The sequence below is a fragment of the Austrofundulus limnaeus genome, unplaced genomic scaffold, assembly GCF_001266775.1.
Source record: "Austrofundulus limnaeus strain Quisiro unplaced genomic scaffold, Austrofundulus_limnaeus-1.0 Scaffold143, whole genome shotgun sequence".
In the NCBI taxonomy this organism is placed as follows: domain Eukaryota; kingdom Metazoa; phylum Chordata; class Actinopteri; order Cyprinodontiformes; family Rivulidae; genus Austrofundulus; species Austrofundulus limnaeus.
In genome coordinates, this window is record NW_013952545.1 from 911,074 (window position 1) to 922,363 (window position 11,290).

General features: G+C 42.6%; 1 protein-coding gene across 1 annotated transcript in view; it reads left to right on the forward strand.

Moving 5' to 3' along the window:
* Positions 1 to 57: 57 nt before the first annotated feature.
* The window catches only part of fam110d (family with sequence similarity 110 member D), a 19,276-nt gene continuing 8,043 nt past the window's right edge, over positions 58 to 11,290 (forward strand). Inside the window, exon 1 of the mRNA XM_014016347.1 lies at positions 58 to 200. The gene's annotated coding sequence lies outside the window, so the exon portion shown is untranslated. The remainder of the gene's footprint in view (positions 201 to 11,290) is intronic.

Consider the following 11,290-nt stretch of genomic DNA (forward strand, 5'->3'; position numbering starts at 1 on the left):
TGTGTGTGTGTGTGTGTGTGTGTGTGTGTGTGTGTGTGTGTGTGTGTGTGTTTCCAGCTGCAGCAGCAGCAGCAGCTCAGTCAGTACTCCCAGCAGCAGCAGAGCGCAGCGCCACGCTGACCGTCCGACGCAAACAGGATCTCTGCGCGCTTTTACTGGATCCGTGGAAACGATCTGAATGAATGAATTGAACAAAGAAGGTGAGTTTATTCGGGTAATTTTCTTTTTAGCTGGTAAAGTTTGACTGTGGGGTGGATTTATGAAGGGTGGGACATGGATCGGGAAGTTTCGGATGATCCGCGGGTGCTGCGGACGATCCATCCGCTTTGGGTCTGTGGGAATATTTCTGCTCTGTGTTTGTGTTCTGCAGTCAAAGAGTGTTACATTTGAAATTACATTTCCATATTTTGGTAGGATTCATATCTCAGATCTTTATGGTGTTTTTGCTCTGGGAGGTAAATTTCTCCTTATGATCTCTGCTTAGATGGAACTGAATAAAAAAAAGAGGTAGGTTCTGAATGAACCCACAAACAGATTTTTTTTTTTAAAGAGAAGATGACAAGTGCATTCATTTATCATCTGCAAGTGTAAATCTATCCGTGGAGCTCCTGGTTTAAATCAGCCTTGAAGCCCAGTTTAGCTGTGCGGTATGGAGTGAATGGGATGGTTGAGTGAGCCATGAGCACATATACAGCTGACATGAGGCAGCAGGTTGGAAACATCTTGAACTTTGAAAAGTTCATCCAGGCTTTCAAATGAAGAGTTTCGCTGCTAATTAGAAAGTATATAAGTACAGCTCCATTTAAAAACAAAGAAAAAAATGAAAGTAAGGGAGCGTTATGCAACCAGTCCACTAATAATAGCATAGGTTGCCTCTTGCAGGAGATAATCATGCCCTCAGGGTCAGCTCTCCGTTGACCCACCTCCTCCCTCCAGCCCTGCCTCTCTTCACAAGCATCAAGAGTTGGTTTGATCAGCAGGAGGTCAGGAGCATAAACAACTTAGCACCCAGACTAAACAGACCACACATGTCTTCTAAATACCTCCACCTATAGATGAGCAGCCAGCTTTGACTCCCTCTGTTTTATGCAGATTATAAGCTTTATGCTTTTTGCTCCCAGAAGAAATATTTTCGCTGTACGAGGACAAAAATCGAGAAAACAGTCGGTCTGCACTGAGCGGCCGCTTCGGAGCCCACTTTCTGACAGCTTTAAGGTCTTCAGCGACGGCTTCAAAGACAAATTTCTCAGCCTTGCAGCTTTTCAGGCTCCTTTTTTAATCTTGGCCTTTTCTTATGCTAACATTTGTTTGAATCACATGAATCTGACATGTTTTAAATTGGGCATATCGTGAGCACAGAAGACTTTAAAGCCACCTGCTAAATTACAGCATGGAGTAGTCATAAACAGTCCTCCCTATAACCGGATTCAGGTGGGAGCGTCCTCGTTTTCTATCCAGTCGTGGGTTTGAGGCAGCCAAAAAATCCAAGCGGGGGGGATTTACAGCTTCTTGTCTGTTTGAGGTGTTGACAGCAGCTCTAACATCATAATCATGCTACAGAAAATGTTATCTGCCTTTCTGTTCGGCTCACAGCACCAGCGCTCCAGAACGCCTGCAGAAGCTTGTTGACTTCACCGCTGTTTTGTGTGGCTGCATAGTTTACGTTTACTTACCCTTCGCACACTAAGCTCATCTTCTCGGTCCGGTTCAGGTAATGAATAAAGGGAAAATCTTTTCCTCTTTGACTTAATTATTAGTCATCCCTCCTCTGTTTATTTTTACTTCACGAGTGAGGTTGCGCAAGAGCAACCTCTGATTGCCTCGAGGCACTTCGGTGTCAGCAGCAGAGGCCGAGCGGAAACCGCCAGATGGTTTATGGTTTTGGTCCGCAGTGTTTCTTATCACCTTAAAGCTCAGTCCCACCGCAACAACGCTGGAGAAGTGGCTTCGGTTTCCTGAAGAGAACAGCCCTGTTTGTTTTTTTTTAAAGGAGAAAAATCAAACATTTGTCTTTTTCAAACACCCCCCTCTTTTTTGTCGCATGGCTACACGTAAAGACCCCCAAGTTATGGCGGGAAGCTCGAGTTTCTAATTAGAKGGGGAAATGAACCCTGTTAATGACATCATCTTCCTTCTGGCTCAGGGTTGAAGCGGTTGTGTGGATGTGGCGTTCACGTCAGTGCGAAACTTCAAACAGTTGCACACAAAACGTCAGGCTTGTAATTTACCTTCAGTGACTCCTTTTCACCTTGTTGGACCATCGTTAAAGTTTATGGGAACTTCACTGCTGATAGTTTTTTTAGGAAGTCTTTTGAAAAGAGGAAGAAAAAAAACCTGAGCTTCTTTGTTACATTTAGCATCGAAACAGTGTTTTCAAGCAGACCYTGTATGGTAAAGTAATAGCTACTTTTACAAGCGACAGCTGACTGAAGGCAGAAGTAAAACCTACCATCTATTTTCCAGTCTGGCTTTTCCTCTGTTTTGTAAACACCAGAGTGTGGAATCATATTCGCTGAACTAACAATTTATTTAGCAGTCGTATAGTTTTTGAAAAACTGAGTCAGTTTTAAGTTGCCTTTTGGTCTTTTCTGTTGGAACGTTTGCAAGGGCTGCTCACCCAGCCTCAGCTCTTTRCGTCACTTCCACCTTCAGACGCTCACGACTCAAATCTATAATTCAGCGAAGGCAACGTAAGTCATGAAACATGATCTGACAGATCTCCATCTCCTGACAGTCTCCCTTGTGTGTTGGGGGCGGTGACAGCTGTGAGAGCGGCCCTTCTCGCYCGCTGCTCTCACATCACTCTAATTGTTCGCAGCCTGAGCGTGCGCCTCTGTTGCTCTGCCACATCCAATCACGATCAGCCGTGCCACGCCGCCCTCCGCTCATCCGTGAGGAAGACGACACGGGCCCGGACAGTCCCTCCAACTAAGGCCCGGCCGACTTTTCCCACTTGTTCCTGACAGAAACACCGGACGAGAGGAGGGGTCTCTTTTTGCCGAAGTCRGGGGGGTTGGAAAGCAGGTCGGTTCATCTGTAATGAGAGAAGACAGCCGGTTGGTTCAGCAGAGGTTAACAGCTAAGTGTAAATGGCAGCAGGGAATAAAAGAAGACTGTATGTCCTGATGCATCTCAGTAATCCAGGTAAAAAATCAAAAAGAAAAAAATTGTGTAGGTCTTCTGGACGGGTTCTTCTCTAATGAAACGTTTCGTCTCTCCTCCAAGAGACTTCTTCAGTCTGAGAGTTTCAGGCAAAATTCAGGCTTTTAAGCACTGCTTTCATGTGACTGATACTCACATCACATGGCTATCGTTGACACCTAATTAACACTTATTGTTAACAGGGGGTGGAGTGATACTGGCAATAGCCGCGCTGTAGGAGGGGGACAACTGAAAGCGTAGGCCTCCACCTCTGTTTAATGATGGACGGTTCTTTCTTCACAAAAATGGCTTCTTTTACTCCTCTCTCAAACCAACGTTCCTCTCTATTAAGAATGAGAACATCCTCATCTCTGAAAGAGTGACCGCTGGCCTGTAAATGAGTGAAAAATGCAGAGTTCTGGCCATTAGATGTAGCTCGTCTGTGTTGGGACATTCTTTTGAACAGTGGTTGCTTTGTTTCCCCGATGTATAACTGGTCGCAGTCCTCCTGGCACTTAACAGCATATACAACATTGCTCTGTTTGTGCCGGGGCACCGGATCTTTGGGGTGAACCAGCCTTTGCCGTAATGTGTTTTGGGGTTTGAAAGCTACTGGGACATCATGTTTAGAAAATAAACGTCTCAGTTTCTCYGAAACACCCGTAACATACGGAATAACCACTGGTTTGGGTCTGGGTTTGGGGTCTTCATTTTCACCTGAAGGTTGCATGGAATCCTGTCTGTGTTTCCTGTCTGCTTTCAGGAAAGCCCAGTCAGGTTAACCACACTGCTCCAGGGCCTGTCGTGTGTGTGATTTCTCTKTCTSCCTGGCTCCTGGGTTTGTAGGGACACTGTCTGCTCTGTGGTACAGAGTCCTGATCACTCCTAACTTGTGTTCCAGTGGGTGGTGGGAGTCAAAACGCAAATATCGGTCTGTGTGGGTGGGCTTACGATGATGTGTGTATCAGTCATGTGATGTGAGTATCAGTCACATGGAGGCAGGGCTTAAAAGCCTGAATTTTGCCTGAAACTCTCAGACTGAAGAAGTCTCTTGGAGGAGGGACGAAACGTTTTCATTAGAGAAGAACCCGTCCAGAAGACCTATACWRTTTTTTCTTAAAGAAGAGTGTAGTTTGTGCAAAAACCTGTAAGGGGATTCATTTGTTGTAGACAGAGGGTTCTGGTAGAAACGGGCTGATTGATGAGGCAAACATTATTGTTGGATCAGGCTGAATATTTGGACTTTTTTTGGTATTATCCACCTTATTCATGGGGGTGCACAACTTCCTGACTCAAACACCAGGAAGTAGCAGTATAGGCTTTGGCTAACCAATGTATCAGAGCACGGACCACAGTTTATATGAAAGTAATTTATGTTCGGATTACCAGAACAAACTATATTTTTTGTTTTCTTTCCATTCCTAGTAGAGTTCAGGTACCTGTTTTACCTGTTGTGCTGTTTGCGGCCACACAAACAACCAGACCAAACTGAATCAGCGGCTACAGCAACCAAAACAACATTAGTGTTCCTATAAAAAGCGGTATAGCTCGCCTACCGACAGATGAGGAATCAAAAASAATGTGGCTGAAAAATCGGGACCTGAAGCGACCCGCGTCCAGCTCCATAGCTCGATTACAGCAAACCACTTGAGAAAAGACCCTGGCCACTTCTTCAGGTCGTCCTCCCGTCCCTTGACCACCGTAGACAGCATATAACCGTATTGTCCCGTTTTAGCTCTGCCCGGCAGTGTTCCCACATTTTTAAATCCACAATGGTCAGAAAAACTGTGTTAGCTTGTACTGTCACACAGAAACTAACGTCTGTTCACGTTCACTCTGGAAAATTGTTCCCATAAGTCATGCAAGGCTTCATGGGGCCTATGGAAATAAGGTGGATAGAAGTTTTATCATTCTTCCTTTTGTAGTATGAGCAGCAAGTTCATACCAAAACTTACCTTTTGGTCCACTGCATACAACTTCTATAATCATCATTTCCAATCAAACCAATCATTCATTCCTAAATCTGAATGGAAATCTGTTCCTTTTTTTCTGCGTCATCAGATTTAAACACTCAGATGTTTTCTTCCTTTCCTAAGATTTGTTTTCGTTGTGATTTCTCAGCAGCTACGGAGACCAGAACACAGCTGTAAAATTTGAACAGTCATGCTGCTGTTCGCTCACGTTTTCGTCTGTGTCAGTCATATTTAATCAAACACACCCCTGATTCTGCAGAAGAGCCACGTTGGCTCTCGGGCTATGAAACGTTTAATAATTAATAACCGAGCTTTAACACAGAATCCCGATGATTAATTCATGATTATTTAACGTTTTGGAGAAACCACAGTTATTTAAATACCAAAATAGTTTGAGAGGTTCTCATTCAGGGTTCTGACGCACTTTCAGAAAAAGAAATAAAGGATTGAGTGATTGCTTCTCTTTTGCTGATCCAATCATGTGTGTTTGGAAAAGTTTCGTAATGTAAAAAGTGAAGTGGGGCATTTTGTTTGCTCAAAAGTCGTACCCTTTAGCGTTGCTTTGTTGTGCGGACAATAAATCAATGCTGACACATTTAAAGCTGTGGAAAGTCTGTTGCTACACAGAAGGAGGGGCTGGATGGGGTTTGGAACCACACTCACAGATGAACCAGTGTTTGGGGACACAGCTGGAGCAGCTTCAAGCTCCAACCTTCTTTAAACACCCCTGTCACAAACACAAGTTTTCTAACCTTTTTCCTGCAAACATCAGCAACATGTGTTTGGAATAATTCGGCCAGCGTGGGGCGAGTGGGACACCGCCTGCTGCACCTGTGGGACGTGACGGAGGAAGAAACCTGGCGTGTTTTATCACAGCTGACCTGATTGTACGGTAAACAGCCATCATCCACTGCAGCCTCATTTAGGACTCTGTCGGGGCAGACATATGTTCGTCTGGCAGAGTGAAAAAACGCAGTGAAATAAAACATCTGGCCGYGTGCCAGACGGAGCTGTCTCTCGGAGCATTCATGCCAGCTGAGATCTTAATGAGGGTTCGCAGCGTGAGAACACAGCTTCATAATTTAAGACTCTGGGAGATGGAGGGATGCGCACAGATTCATGCCTCTGTACTGGACTGTGCAAACAGCCTCAGGATGGGCTTTTTTTTCCTCTGGTTGTTTTGTAGAGGAGGGCTGTGCTGCACCAACACGTAGCAGGTTGCTGTGGTTTGTATTTCTGTTCACATAATCCAGGCTGGAGGGAGCAGCAGTGGTGCTGTTCAGAGCTGCTGTGCTAACTTGATGTAAGACATGTACAAACTAAAGTCTCCACATTTAATCTCATCGCAGAGTGACACATATCCATAATCAAACATCAGTCATGTGTATTTTACAGTTTTACAAAACTTGTTTCACTAATTCAGGGTTGCTAAATGCTACATGTAACACAAGGATAGCTAAATGTCCTGATGCATCTCAGTAATCCAGGTAAAAAATCAAAAAGAAAAAAATTGTATGGGTCCTCTGGACGGGTTCTTCTCTAATGAAACGTTTCGTCTCTCCTCCAAGAGACTTCTTCAGTCTGAGAGTTTCAGGCAAAATTCAGGCTTTTAAGCCCTGCCTCCRTGTGACTGATACTCACATCACATGGCTATCGTTSACRCCTAATTAACACYTATTGTTAACAGGGGGTGGAGTGATACTGGCAATAGCAGCACTGTAGGAGGGGGACAGCTGAAAACGGAGGCCTCCACCTCTGTTTAATGATGGATGGTTCTTTCTTCACAAAAATGGCTTCTTTTACTCCTCTCTCAAACCAACTTTCCTCTCTAGAGAACATCCTCATCTCTGAAAGAGTGACCGCTGGCCTGTAAATGAGTGAAAACTGCAGAGTTCTGGCCATTAGATGTAGCTCGTYTGTGTTGGGACATTCTTTTGAACAGTGGCTGCTTTGTTTCCCCGATGTATAACTGGTCGCAGTCCTCCTGGCACTTAACAGCATATACAACATTGCTCTGTTTGTGCTGGGGCACCGGATCTTTGGGGTGAACCAGCCTTTGCCGTAATGTGTTTTGGGGTTTGAAAGCCACTGGGACATCATGTTTAGAAAATAAACGTCTCAGTTTCTCCGAAACACCCGCAACATACGGAATAACCACTGGTTTGGGTCTGGGTTTACGTTATTAAGGATAGCTAAAGGATAGCTAAAAGTAGCAAAAGCATTGCTAAATGCTAAAGCTATCATAAGAGTAGCTAAGGGTACATGTGAAAGACAGGAAGCTAAATGTATCAAACGGCTTACTAAATAAAAAAGCGCCAACATCTATCTAAGTGCTAGAACTAACAGAATAGTAGCTAAATACTAAATCTGACAAAAGGGTAGCTAAAAGTAGCAAAAAGCTAGATAGATGTTAAAACTAACAGAACAGTAGCTAAATGTTATGCACATGTGACAGATAGGAAGCTAAAAGTAGCAAATGGCTTGGTAAATGAAAAAAATTGCCAACAGCTAGTTAAATGTTAGAATGAACAGAACAGTAGCTAAAGGCTAAATGTGACAGAAGKGTAGCTAAAAGTAGCAAAAATGTTGCTAAATGCTAAAACTAACACAACAGCAGCTAAATGCTTCATGTGACAGAAGGGTATATAAAAGTAGCAAAAAGCTAGCTAAATGCTAAACCTAACAAAACAGTAGCTAAATGCTAAATGTGACAGAAGGGTAGCTAAACAAAGCAAAAGGGGTACTAAATGCTACAACTAACAGAACAGTAGCTAAATGCTACGTGTGACATATAAGAAGTTAAAGTAGCAAATGGCTTGCTAAGCTAAAAAATAGCAGAAAGCTAGCCAAACTAATGGTACAGTAGCTAAATGCTAAATCCGTCAAGGAAAGACAAAAGTAGTTCCATTGCAAAAAAAATAGCATGGAAAAATTTAAGCAGGTGATACCAGGTGAAAGCAAAAGAATGACTGCTGAATCAGCATATTCAGATTTTCACATTTCAGATGTCTGATCAGCATACACGTCAACTTGTACGGATTGTCCGTAAGTTATAAGGATTTTACGTCATTTTGCGGGTATACGGATGTATAGAGCAATCTCACGGATTTTTTCAAGTCTTGCAGATTTTTTTTTTCAAAACCTCATTTTCAAATTTATCTAACATGTCAGAGCCAGGATGATTTAAAAAACAATAAATAACATCAAACAGCCATCTTCCAACTTGTTCTGCCGCTAGAAATAAGTTTTGAACTTTTTCCGCTCTTCTCCTGCTTCGCAGCGGGCGCTTTCATGTGCGCAGCTGACGGACCCCCCCTCCGCGGATGCGAGTAGTACGGATTTTTAGCAAAATTTACGGATTTTTGAGGCATTTTATGCAGGTAAACGTCCAAAGAGGTTGACATGTACTGTATGCATCAGCACATCTGCTTGTTGGGAAGCTGTAATGAGCAGTCAATCTCAAGATGCTCTTTTTCTGTGTTCCAGATTAATGCAGTGTTGACATAGGCAGGCTGGTAAAAGTAGTTCTTAAGTAAACACAAATGGATGATGGTCTTTATTACCATGCTGAAGGGGCTAATCTTTAACTGGCCATTCTCCATGGATTTAACCATTAAAACACTTTTAAATCAATTTCTCAACTGAGAAAGGAAACAAACAGACATCCAGAGAACCCTCATGAAAATGATCCAGGACTTGTTTTGTAGATAATTTGCTGAATCGGCTGGATGCTTGTCAGTATGAAGAATAGTTTAAAATTTGTGCAGATGGAGGCAGATTTCTCTTTCTATGCGTGGATCATTAGAGCTGTAGGTCTACACATAGAAGTCCAGGATGACTGATTATCTGTCTCAAACTTACTGAACTAAATATTGTTGATGTTATAATWAGAGATTTTCCTCATTTTAATTTTAATTCTAATCATCTTAAGATGATAAATCATTCCAAACGAGGGGCAGGTCGTTGGAGCTTGAATCCAGATTTTGACGTTGCTAGTTGCGTGCCAAGTCTGCGAGTTGCTCCTTTCCTTCAAAAGCTGCAAGTGAAAAAGCAAATACAGTGACTCATAAAAGTTTATAGGTCAGCTCTGTTTAGTAATCGGCAGCAGCAACACCCTTCCTGAGCCTTGGGGAAAAAGGAACTTGCTCAATCTTTTGATAAAGGCAGAATAAATGTGAACTTGTTGGCATTAACCTAATCTCTGGACTACCTGGATGTTAGCAGGGATAAAGGCCTGGCTTGCTGTATAACAGCTGTTGTATCAAAGGTTCATGAGTTCATGCTGCTATTATGATTTGATATTTATTAGTTYGWGGATTTAAAATTCCAGATTACTGTAAATTGAACACATTTGCTTACTTTACTGTCTTATTTTTAAAATCTTGATCTTGCAGTTGCACATCTTCCCAGCATGTCATAGTACATATCCTTGGCGCTGTGCTCAGCTGCCCCTGTGTTAATTTGATCTGAATGACAAAGGAGCTGCAACAGTGAGTTAAGAGCCCGTCTTGTCCTTTTTTACAATTTTGGGAGGAGRTCTATTCAGGTCGGGGGTCTCTTAAGTCATCCCAGGTGGCTTTGCTGCTGCTGCTGCTCCACTTGACTGTAAATAAATCCCAGGAGGACTCCCAGTTGCTAATGGAGCTGAAGGCATCACAGTGGGGCAGTTTAGGCCTTAGTCTTTAGTTAGTCTTTTGTGTCTGTGTTGGGGTGGGGTGGGGGGCAACAGTAGCTTACGTAGCCTCATCTCTTGGATTTTATTGTTGCTCTTTCCCTGACTAATGAGGCGGAGCAGCCAGGTCAACACTTATCTGTAAACCTGGAGGATGACCATTGTTGMTGGCCATTAATAATGCAAAGCAAGACCAGGACTCTTTGTAGGGAGGGTGGAAGAGGACRTCACCTTATTCTGCAGACTTCTTGAGGTTTGGGTCTGTAAATTTGCTTAATGACCAAAGAGCACCACAGAGTCATGAATCATGGCTTGTTAGAGACAAACGTCTACGTTCACACAGTGTAAAGGGACTATGTGGGGATGGCCTATAAAAAAACAACAGGATATGTTTGATTTTGGCTTCTTGTTGTCATCTGATCCCCCTTATCTGCCCAAAATTTAATTTTACTGCGTGCTGAATACGATCCCGTGAGCTTTCGAGGTGGGGCTTTGTGGTTTTATAACCTCTTATCTTGTGTTTACTTCACAGAATACATAATTCACAGAGGAACCTAAACGGTTTTATTCAAGGCCAGCTGGTTCTTATGGGAACACCCAACAAGCTTCAATCGAGCTACTGCACATAAAACTAACAGAAAACGTGTCTAGGGTGTCTTGTGTTCCAGTTTGTTTTCATTGCATTATTTAAAACTTTCAAAATAAAATAAGAGTTGTAACTTTTTTTTTACCTAAGAACAAGCAATAACAAGCTCCAAACTTAGCCTGCATCCATGTGGCATGAACAAATCAACTGATTTAAAAAGCTCCAATGACAAGTATCTGTTGGCGTTGTCTGAACGTCTTGATGCAGGGCGATTACGAACATCTGGTTCATTTTTGACTGCACAGATGCGGCTAAGCATGCCCTGCAGGCTTGACCATCACAGRAAGGACAAGAGTTTTATTAAATAGCAAAAGCCAAACGCTTAAAGGACATATCAWGCAMAATTTACTTTTTTCGCTGTTATATACATTTTTTGTGTAATTGGAGTTTCTAGAGGTGCAGAAAACCCATTCAGTTTTCTTTATTTTCTATCACATTCTGGACTATTATGTCAAATTTTTTGCGATGGAACTTCCAAATAAGATCTGGACCATCTACAGCAGAAGTGTCCAAAGTGGGGCCGGCGGGCCAAATTTGGCCCACCAAGCCCTTTGATTTGGCCCACCAGCAGTTATCCTGGTTACTAGATTGTAATCTCCTGTCTTATGTAGAAATACTATATTTGCACTTTGCCTTTTCAAACATTGGTCCAACTATAGGTACAAGGAGCTTTAGTCAGATAGTCTTRACTAATGGTGCTCACTTTATCTTTGAATTATGTTAAGATTAAACTTAATATACAAGTAACTTCAAGAGACATTTATTTATATTAGATCTAAGTCCATATATAGATTTACACACCTTATAAGACCACATATACTCAAATTTTAAATTATGAAAAGTCCCATGAGCCTTTGC